The sequence below is a fragment of the Lycium barbarum genome, chromosome 4 (assembly GCF_019175385.1).
Source record: "Lycium barbarum isolate Lr01 chromosome 4, ASM1917538v2, whole genome shotgun sequence".
NCBI lineage: Eukaryota > Viridiplantae > Streptophyta > Magnoliopsida > Solanales > Solanaceae > Lycium > Lycium barbarum.
Window position 1 is genome coordinate 87,792,207 of NC_083340.1, and position 11,517 is coordinate 87,803,723.

The following is an 11,517-nucleotide window of genomic DNA, read 5'->3' on the forward strand; positions in this document are numbered from 1 at the left end:
GGATTAAATTCTGCATCTCTACTGCTAGCTTTTCAGTCCTTATAAATGGCTCTCCAGCGGGGTTTTTCAAAGCACAAAGGGGACTCAGGCAAGGTGACCCTTTATCACCTTTTCCGTTTGTGATTGCTATGGAAGGCCTTAATAATATGATTAAAACAGCCAATCTGAATGGATGGATAAAAGGCTTTAATGTAGCTAGAATTGGCAATGACAGATTAGAGGTGACTCATTTACAATATGCTGATGATACTCTCATATTATGTGATGCTGAAGAGGATCAATTGAGATATCTTAGGGTGATTCTGGTTCTTTTTGAAGGAATATCTGGCTTGCATATCAACTGGAGGAAAAGTTTCCTTTACCCTATTAATGAAGTTGCAAACATGGACCTGTTAGCTGCTGTTCTGGGTGGTGAAGTAGGCACCTTACCAATAATATATCTTGGAATGCCTTTAGGAGCCAAATCTAAGTCAGTAGAAATTTGGAACAATGTCATTGAGAAGTGTGAAAAGAAATTGGCCAGGTGGAAGACCCAATATCTGTCTATGGGTGGCAGATTGACTCTTATCAACTCAGTACTTGATGCACTTCCAACATACATGATGTCCTTGTTCCCCATCCCAACAGGGCCCATCAATAGGTTGGATAGCATCAGGAGGAATTTCTTATGGCATAGGAACAAAGAAAAGAAACGTTACCACTTGGTTAAGTGGAAAGCAATCACTTTAGGCTAGAATCTTGGAGGGTTAGGGATCAAGAACTTGAAGATTCAGAGTGAAGCTATTAGAATGAAATGGTTGTGGAAGTTCACCAATGAGAATCAACTCCTTTGGGGGAATATTATTAAAGCAAAGTATGAACAGGAAGACAAATGGATGACTAAGGAGGTCACTACACCATTTGGGGTTAGCCTATGGAGATCCATTAGAACATTGTGGAGTGAATTGAGGGATAATTCAAAGATCAAAGTGTTTGATGGGAGTAAAACTAGCTTTTGGAAGGACAATTGGCATGAAGTTGGCAGATTAGATGTGGTCTTCCCAGATATTTTCCATATAGTTCTAAACCAGCAAAGGACTATAGCAGAGATGTGGACACCTCAAGGATGGAACATCGTCTTTAGAAGACGTATCAATGACTGGGAAGTGCAAAGAGTGGTTGAATTCTTTAGTACACTAGAGCAGTTTAGTGGACTACAGAGGGGTGAAGATGTATTATGGTGGCAAGGCAGCAGTAAGGGTTTATTCAAAGTTAATGCAGCTTACAAGTTGATGAATCAATCCAATCAGCAGATAGCCAACTGGCCTTGGAAACACATCTGGAAAACAAAAATTCCTCACAAAGTTGCTTATTTTGTGTGGCTACTGACTAAAGAAGCAGCTCTTACACAAGATAATTTGATGAAAAGAGGTTTCATTTTATGTTCCAGATGCTTTTTGTGTGGGGAAACATCAGAGACAGTTAACCATCTTTTCCTTCACTGTAAGATAACAGCTCATCTATGGAGAATTATTCTTAATCTCAAAGGCATTTCCTGGACCATGCCTGGAAAGGTTACAGATGCTCTTTAAAGTTGGGAGGAAATAGGCTTACAGGCAAAGGACAGGACTAGATGGAGAATTATCCCTGCTTGCATTTGGTGGACAATCTGGAAGGAGAGAAACTCCAGATGTTTTGAGAATGTGGAGAATGGGGTACAGAAGATCAAGTTAAGCTTTATTTTGCTGTTGTGTTTTTGGTGCAATCAGATCTACTCTAATGATTCTGTCACTATAATTGATGTTTTAGATACAATATAGAGAGAGGGCAGTAAAAGTTACTTTCTTGTAAATATGGTTTCAGTACTACCTAAGTACTGTTTGCTGCATATGAAATATAGAAAAAGTTACCAGTTTAAAAAAAAATGTACAGAACTCAAAAAAATGAACCAGCCCAGATAATCAAACGACTACATGTTAATTCTGTAAACCGAGAATGAAACGAGGAGAAATTTTCATATATGTCTAGATTCCAACTCAAAATATACTTAATAAGAATTATCCCATCACCTTAACCATGATAACATTACAAATTTCTATGGGAAAAGAAGTAGAATTGTCTTTTTTTTTTTTTAAATAAAAATAAAAATATTTACTTGATCATACGAGAGGATAACGACAAAGGGAATACCAAATCTGCATAGAAGCTCATATTACACTCTCACAAATCAGTAGTTTCCCTTGTTAAATTCATGGTTTCTATAGGTCATTTTTTTCCACTGATTTATGTTAGAAATAGGAACGTCACGGACTAAAAAAAAATGACTGAAACATAGAGTTAGCCAAGCGACGAGGTTAAACACATATTCAACGAAATTAGTCGCCTTACACTAATTTACAACAAACGAAGAGAGAACACATTCCAGCCAACCAAACCAAGTAAACGACGAGAAATACTTGAACGACTACATTTCTACTTCTTATAAAATGAAAGACGAAGAGATGACGAGTGTGATTACCTTCTCCGTGGCAGCGAACTGAGGCTATTATCGTCGTCGAGTCTCGGAATCCGCTTGAAGTGGTCTTTGCTCAGCCGAGAACTAAAAGAAGGGATTTCGACAATTAAAACTTAGAGCGATAATCGAAACTTAGAGTAAAAAATAAGATTTTTCTGAGAAAACCAAGTTTTTAGCCAAGGGAATTTTATGAGGGAAAACTTGAAAAATAACAGGGATTTTTTGTGGTTGTTCAACCTGCCTTTAACAGCCCGTAGAGGAGCTGTCTTTATAGCTGAAAAAATGGGAACTCAACTTCAACATTGAAAACCACAAAGGGGGGGGGGGGGGGGGGGGGGGGATCGTCTGAAATAAAATTCAAACAAAAGGAAACCAAGAACGGAAGAGAAAGAAATCACCTTTTTTCAGAGATGATTTGAAAGGTTGAGACTGTTGAAACCGAAAATCCAAAAGATTTTTCAGCACACCTACCTCTGAAGGTAGGGTGAGGTTTTTTATCCATTCAATCGTTCTTGTATTCGCAAGATTCTCACGTTTTCCCTGTTTGGAGGTTGAACAGGCTAGTTTGCAGAGCATTAATGGCTCCATAGTATCGTAGGGAGGGAGAGGGGATTGAAAGGACGTGATGGCGGTGGCGTCAAGGATGGCTTTTGTACGCTGGTCCGTCGATGGAACCGGCGGTGATGGGAGATGGCGTCGTTTGGTTAGGGCTGTTGGGTTGAAGAGGAGTGTAGGGATTTGGTTAGGGCTGTTAGGTTCTGATTAGAGCCTAATTATTAATATTAAATACCTTTTTATTTAATTATATTTAGTAGCTAATTAACTTTTCTAAATTACAAATGGTAGCTATATCCAAAATACATACTCAAACACATATATCTTTCTTTTTTCCCAATCACTACCTATTTCAGATTTTTTATTTCTCAAAATCCTAAAAAATCTCTCCCCTTCTCTCAACCACCACACCATGGCCGCGCCTCTCTCTCTTCTCCCTCTCCCTCTGCGCTCACCCCTCTCTCTCTCTCTCCGGCGCCTCTCTCTCTCTCTCTCTTTTCTCCCTCACCCTCTGTGCTCACCCCTCTGTCTCTCTTTTCACTCTATCCGGTGAGGCGATGGCACAGATCTGGCCATGTGTATTGTTAGTGGTGGCGGCGATGGCACTGGTTTTGAGATAGCAGCGGAGAAGATGACGTGGAGGTGGAGAGATTAAGGTTTTATTGGTGGTGGAAAGATTAGAGTTTTTTGGTGGTGGTGGTGTCTCAGATTTGGGTTTTTGGTGGTGGTGGTGTCTCAGATTAGGATTTTGGTGGTGGTGGAGAGATTAGGGTTTTTGGTGGTGGTAGTGTCTCATATCTGGCCGTGTGTATTTGTTAAAAACCAAATACAAATACATTCAAAAATCTACATCTCACAAATTCACTGTTTTTGAATGTATTGGTCTTTGTATTTTTTTAAGTGTATTTTGTTAATAGCCAAACACACTGTTTTTGAATGTATTTGTCATGCATATGAATTTTTTTGTCTTGTATCTAAATGTATTTGTTGAAATCCATTCAAATACATGAAAATTTGAATATATTTGGCTTCATATGTAGTTGGAATATACATAGTGTATTTGAAATACATCAAAAAAAAGCCATTGAAATACATCAAAAAAAAAAAAATCACTGAAAAACATCAAAGCAAAAAAAAAAAAAAGTCACTAAAATACATCAAAAAAATATATTAATATCTAATTTAATAGCTCCACCATTAAAGGCTAAAATCAAGGATCCTTTTTTTTTTTTTTTTTACCATGCTCTCATGTATTTGTTGGCAACAAATACATGCGAAAACATACACTGTTTTGTCAAAATGTAGCTACAAATGGTAGGAAGCTATAATAAGGTAGTCATTTAAGTAAATTTGCCTTTTAATTTAGGTGTTGGGCCGGGTAGGTGGATATTGGGCTGAGGGGTTATGGGCTGCTGATTTTTGTTAAGGGGAGAAGGGAATTGGCCTAATATTATGGGTAGATGATTTAATTTCTAATCCCTTTTTACTTCAATCAATTAATTAAAATATGCTTCTTTGTAGTAATCAATTCCCACAAAATATATACCTATATAAATTGCAATATGAGTATTTAATATATGTATTTAGTTTTAAAATAGAGTAAAAGATGATTAATACGGTAATAAGTAGGATTAAACGAAAAATGTCAATGCCGATATTGATATAAGAATACCAACACTATTTTTGAGTGATTTAATTGTAAAGAATGATGTTTAGCAAAAAATATTTTTTTTAATTATATATATAATAAAATATGATGTTTGGTGATTTGTTTTTTAAACTATAGAAACCTTTCTTAATTTTAGACAAATAATATCTTAAAAATAGTGTAGTAATTAGTGAAAATATTCCAAACTCATTTATTGGGGAATTTTTACGACTGAGAAGCATAGTGAAATTAATTAAATAAAAAGGAGGGCCAAAATTGGCTGTCAACAACCACTAAGTTACAAGGTATTCCAACGATCTTGAGGAACAAGCTACAAGGTAATAGATATCTTTCATCTCGTATGATTTAAATTCTTTTATTGGATATCAAATATTATTTGACTTAGTTCTTGTGTCTCATCTTGATTGATTACTTCCAGCTCGTGTGATATAATTTTTTATCTTTATTTAATATTATCTTACACTACTATAAAATAGTGGGATAGATCTCTATTCTTGTTGTGATTCATGTGTTCTTGATTCTTTACTTTTTAAACAATAAAATGTCTAGAGAATTTTTGCCAAAGTCTTATGCAAGTATGCATGGTATCGTGTATAATTTCTACTTGTGACTTTTATATGACGTTTTCTTTATAAAATACCGAATAATTAACCGAACTGTACCGATACCGAAGAAAAACCGAGATGATGGGACGGTTTTGAAAAGTCTAATTTTGGTTATACAAAATAAAATAACCGAAAAATTGATATGATATAAATCTTATAAAATAACCACCCGAACCGTACCATTGACACCCCTAATTGTCATTATGCTTAGTTTCATAATTTCAGGTCATTTTTTAGCAATTTCAAAGTTCACATGGAATCATTTTAACCCTTTCAAATGCTTACATGGTTTAAACATGACAAATACATATAAGTGAGGCAGAACAGTTACTAAAACAAGCAAAAAACATTTTTTTTATGGTCTTAACAACCATTTAGTTTCAAAATAGGAGATTCAAGGGGGGTTTAGAAACCATTTCTTATAGATTTTGAAAGAAAAAACTAATTCCAAAAGAGTGAAAACAAGTTCCAATACATATGACACAAAGCAAACAGAGATTTAAGTGTCTTCAAGTTCAAATATGCAAAAAATAAAAGAATAAGCATCATATTATATGGTTTCAACATCATTTTTTAAACCTAAGTAATCCTAGAGGGTCATTCAAGATTTTAATAAGGAAGATCCAAGACAGAATCTCAGAGATGTACACAAACAAGTCACTTTTAAAAGGAAATAAAGACTTAAGTTCATTTTAAGGTCAGTTCCTATTTAAAGATCACTCAACCATTTTTAGAGTCATTTCAAGACATCATTTAGATTAGGTTTCAACTATTAACAATGAACATGAGAACATAAGCTTATTTTTTAAGATTTTACACAGTTTTAGGCATAAAATATTGACAACCATCCCTGAATCCAGTCAAATAGTCCATAACTTATTCAAAACCATTTAACAAACTAAAAATGAACTAAAGCAGTCAAAATGGGACTGAAGATACTCAAAACCTCCCTAGAACCATAACCAAGCAGTCCCAAAGTAGAGGGATAACACCCCCATCATCTTAACATTAACCAATGAAACAGTAAACAAGAACCAAAACTAAAACCTACTTCATTTTAACCTTGTTTAATCTTAGTACCTAATAACTAATACTTAAAAGTCCTTTAAACCTCATCATAGTAGTATTGTAACACATCATCCTTAATAGAGTGGTAGCTAAGCAGCCTTTAAGCAAACATGGACAACATTAAAACATACAAATAAGCTAGAATCTATGAAACAACAACTAAACAACTTTTATACTAGCATAAACAACATTAATACATGTATACAAACTACATTCTATAAGAACAGTAACTTAAAACCATCTTTAAACAATTTTTTTTAGGACTGTTGAGGTTGTTGCATCCTTGAACTCTTGTAATGATATTTGCCTCCTGTGTACAAAATTTCCATCCATGCTGCCTGATGTTGCTGATGCTGTAGAATAATAAGAATTATCCAAGCTCCAGCTCCAGTTGCATTACTTCTGATCATCCTAGCTTCAAAGTTCTTGATCTGATAGTTGGATAATGTTGTTTGTCTAGATTTAGCAGTCTTCTACCTTGAGAAAGAAGATCTTTGTATTACTTATATTCTACTGATCCCAGCAGTATGGCTTGGTTTGCAATATAATCTGTTGTTTCCCTCCCTCTTGACATGTTGAAATTTAACCTCACACATTGTTAGCAGCTGTTTGATGTCTTCAACTATAACAATAAGCTTCCATGGAATTTCCCAGGTTCCTTCTATGAAATTCTTCATCACCATGGAATCTGTCTCAACTAGTACCTCCTGTATGTTATTTGCCACACAAGGATAGATAGCCTCTTTAATTGCCACAGCTTCAGCTTCCATATTAGTTGTCTCATGAATCTCCTTTCCTTCTGCATATATCAGATCACCAAGTGAGTTCCTCAAGCAGTAACCATATGAACTCCTCCCTGGATTGCCTTTACTTGCACCATTTGTATTGCATTTTATCATACCATCATGGGGTGGATCCCAATAGATGAACGGATACCTCATTCTAGGCCTGATCTCTTCCAAGTACTGAATTATAGCAGGTAAGTTTGATGGGAAGGACTGCAGTTTGGGATAAGCTGTTTGCAGTAATTGCCAAAGATATCTGTTGATCTGATAGATTAGACCACTGAATCCCATTGTACCCCCATGTTTAATGATATTTCTTCTCCTCCATAGACTCCAGATTATGATTGCAGGGATTGCATGAATTATAGGCCTCAGAATGGGTATGCATCTCTTTGTCCACCACTTTGAGATCATACATGTAATATGATGTCCCACCAGTTGAATACCTGCAAAATTAGCAAACATTCTCCACAGTTTTAAGGCTGTAGGAGAGGTTAGAAAAAGATGTGACATTGTTTCTTATTTTGGTTCTGTGTAACACCAGCATTTTGATGCCAATTGTATTCCTCTTCTGCAAATTACATCATCAACTGGCATTTTATATCTCCAGACTCTCCAAAGTGTGAATGAAAACTTAAATGGAAGATGTTTCCTCCACATCTGATTATAGATATCCATTTTCACTTCTCTATGCCTCACATACTCCCAAGCACTTTTGACTGAGAACCTTCTATTTTTTTCTAGTAACCACCAGCTTTTGTCTAACTCATCTGTTATTTGAGGGGGGGGGGGGGGGGGGGGGGGAGGGGAATAGTCTCTATCATATGCTTTACATACTCTTCAGGTATATATTGAATTTGTTACGCCCCGTAAGAGTCTGTGCTACTTGACTTAAGACAAGAATGAACGAGTTAAGAAAGTTCAAGGAAAGTTAATCGAGTTAGTAAGAATATCGTTATATATATATGGTTGCCTTAAGTATCCCGAGGTGACATGGCAACCTAAAGGATTTGAAATCGTGTTATGAGTATGTATACGAGGTAATGTTAGTGCCCTTTTAAAGTATTTGAGATTATTAGTAATGATATAGAAGATGGACAAAAGATATGAATGTATTTTTGCGATTGGAGTTTCGTCGAAGCTTTGTGAGTTCTCTAGTTATGTTTGAGGTTATTGTGATTCTCCGGACCCTTCGAGATGCGTGTATGGATTGTTATGGATGTATATGAGTATGTATATGTATGTATAAGAGGTTACATGAGGGTTGGAAGAGGATTAGAAGTTAAACGAATCTAAACAAAATGAATCGGAACAACTTCAGTAAAAATCTCGGACCAAATTTTATCCCATATTGTTGGAGGCATATCTCCTCGTATATGAGGAGTTTTAAGGTGTTTCAAAATCCTAAAATGAATTTCATCGAGTCTAGTTTCCAACGCAACAAACCGCTCGTCAAAATGATATCGGGATAAGGAGTTATGGACGATGCAAGTTGGGCTGTCGGAGCAGCAAGTTGAGACCCGACCCAAGCATTTATATTTCGGCCCATGAGTATATTTCGGCCCATGAGGCCGATTAACCTTAATATATATGGAAATTTCGTTTGAGGGCTGGTCATTTTAATCTAGGAGCTTCCAAAAACATTAGAGAGAGAGGGAGAGAACTTCTAGGCTAAGAAAGCCATTTTGATCAAAATTCGAGCCTCGAATCCCGAAGCTCATGAAGAGAAAACGCGTTGTACGTCGCGTTGCCTTCAGTTTGAGCTAAAAATCAGCCAAAAACGTTGCTGCATACTTAAGGTAAGATTAAGGTCCCTTTTTCATTGTTAATAAGTTTAATTAGGGTTTTAACGGATTAGAACGGAGAAAATAGCGTTATAAACTCGTTTGTTGTTTTGTTGAGATTTATGGATCGGGAGCTGTTTTAGTTGGATTAAATGGATGGAATCAGCAGAGTTATGAGGTATAATAATGGTTGGTATTGTTGTTGATGTTTTTGATGATTCAATTGAATTGGATTTTCGGGATTGTCCAGTTTATAGAGGAAATGTTGCCCGAATTTCATTAAGTTCCGTTCGTATACAAATTAGATAGTAAGTGGTGTAAATGGTCTAATCGTGATATTATCTCCATGATTGTAGACATACAGACTCGGGGAGTGGACGTTGGGTGATTAGATAGATTTTCAGGTATGTTAAGGCTATCCTTTTCTTTCATTTTGGCATGATCCTTATCATATGAACGAGCACAGTGAGCAAGCGAGTTCCAAAGACTCTATTCTTAGATAGTGTAGAGATATTTGTATGCTTGGCCTCCTATGTTTTATGTCCATAACTCGTAGAGACTTATCATACTAGCTTCTTATGTCACCAGAGGAGTTTGGAGTATCCTTTTCTGAGTCTTACATGCATTTATATATATTATATTATATATGGATCGGGCCGTACATTCCTCGGCATTATTATATTATATATGAATCGGGTCGTACGTTCCTCGGCATTATTATATTATATGGATCGGGTCGTACGTTCCTCGGCATTATTATATTATATATGGATCGGGTTGTACATTCCACAGCACTATCAGTTATATTATAATCTATGTCTATCATACGCCATAGAGCCAGTTTTAGTCATATAGAGTTACACAGATATTCTCAGATGTTACCCACATATTCAATTATTGATACTGGTTTTCATGATTCATCTGTACTTGATGTTCTTATGCCTTACATACTCGGTACATTGTTCGTATTGACGTCCTTTAGTCTGGGGATGCTGTGTTCATGCCACACAGTCCTAGATTATTTTGCAGGTAAAAGTATTCAGCTAGGATGGTTGGCTATCAGTTGGGATTGGCAAACTCCATTTTCTTCCTGGAGCAGTGTCGAGTCACTATGGTTATCATATGTGTGTATGGGTATGTCGGGGCCCTATCCCGACTCATATGATTTAGGTGTTTACTCTTAGAGACTTTGCAGACAGTGTCCTGTGGTTAGTATGTTTAGATGTAATGTGTTGAGTAAAGCGACCATGTAGGCTGATATGTCAGTTTGACTTACTCGGTTTTTGATTAGTTGAGTATCGTTCGCAAATTTCTATGGTTTGACTGAAAGTACTTTATTATATTTCCAAAAAAAAAAATCTATGTCCAGTTTCATTATGTGAATGCCAGAGGGTTCGCTCAGCTCTAAGTAAGAGTTGGGTGTCCATCATGCCCTATCAGGATTGGGGTGTGACAGAATTAGAACCTGTGCATTCCATCCTTGTGTACTGGCAAAATTCTGAACTTCTATTTCCTCCTCCAAACTATCCTCAGATAGGACATGATATAATGCACTAAGATTTGTCCAGTTGTCAAACCAGAACCTAGAATCCCCTTTTTTCACTTGCCACCATATCTGATGCTCCACCAGTTCCCTTACTATTATCAACTTTCTCCAGATAGAAGATGCCTCTTTAGCATGTGCAATCAAAGGATGAAGCTTTTTGCAGTATTTGTTTATCATGAAAGAACTCCACAATGAAGGCTTTGATCTGAGATTCCACCATAGTCTACAGAAAAGGCCATTTGACACTTCAAATAGTGATCTGAATCCCAGTCCACCTTCCTTTTTAGGCCATGACAGTGTTTCCCATTTAACCCAATGTACACCTTTCTTGTCACCAATGTTTGACCAGAAAAACCTTGAGAAAATACTATGCATTTGTCTGATCATACCCTTTGGAGGGTTCATTCCTGATAATAGGTATACAGGCATGCTTTGTAATACATGAGATATCAGTGTTGCTCTTCCACCATATGACAGTAGTCTCCCTTGCCATGCATTAACCCTTTTGGCAATCTTTTTCACAACTGTATCATAATGTGAAATTATGTTCCTACTATAGAAAATTGGGCAGCCAAGATATGTGAATGGAAAAAGGCCTTGCCTAATTCCTGTGATTTGTTTCAGCCTTGAAGCCAAACCACTCTGTACCTTTTCATGAACATAGAAGGCACTCTTATTCAAATTTATTAACTGGCCTGATACCTTCTCATATCTATTTAGCACTCTCATCATCAGTTTTACTGAATATTGGTCAGTAGAGACAAAAAGAATTGTGTCATCAGCATATGACAAATGATTAATTCTTGGACTCCATTTTGGCATACCATACTCCACAAACTTTGGGTTTTTATACAATGCATTTAGTCCCCTTGATAATGCCTCAACATCTAAGATGAAAAGGGTAGGGGATAGAGGATCACCTTGTTTAACTCCCCTTGATGACTTGAAAAAACCATGTGCTTGCCCATTCAAGAGAACTAAATACCAGTTGTTTGATAGTACCCTGAACAC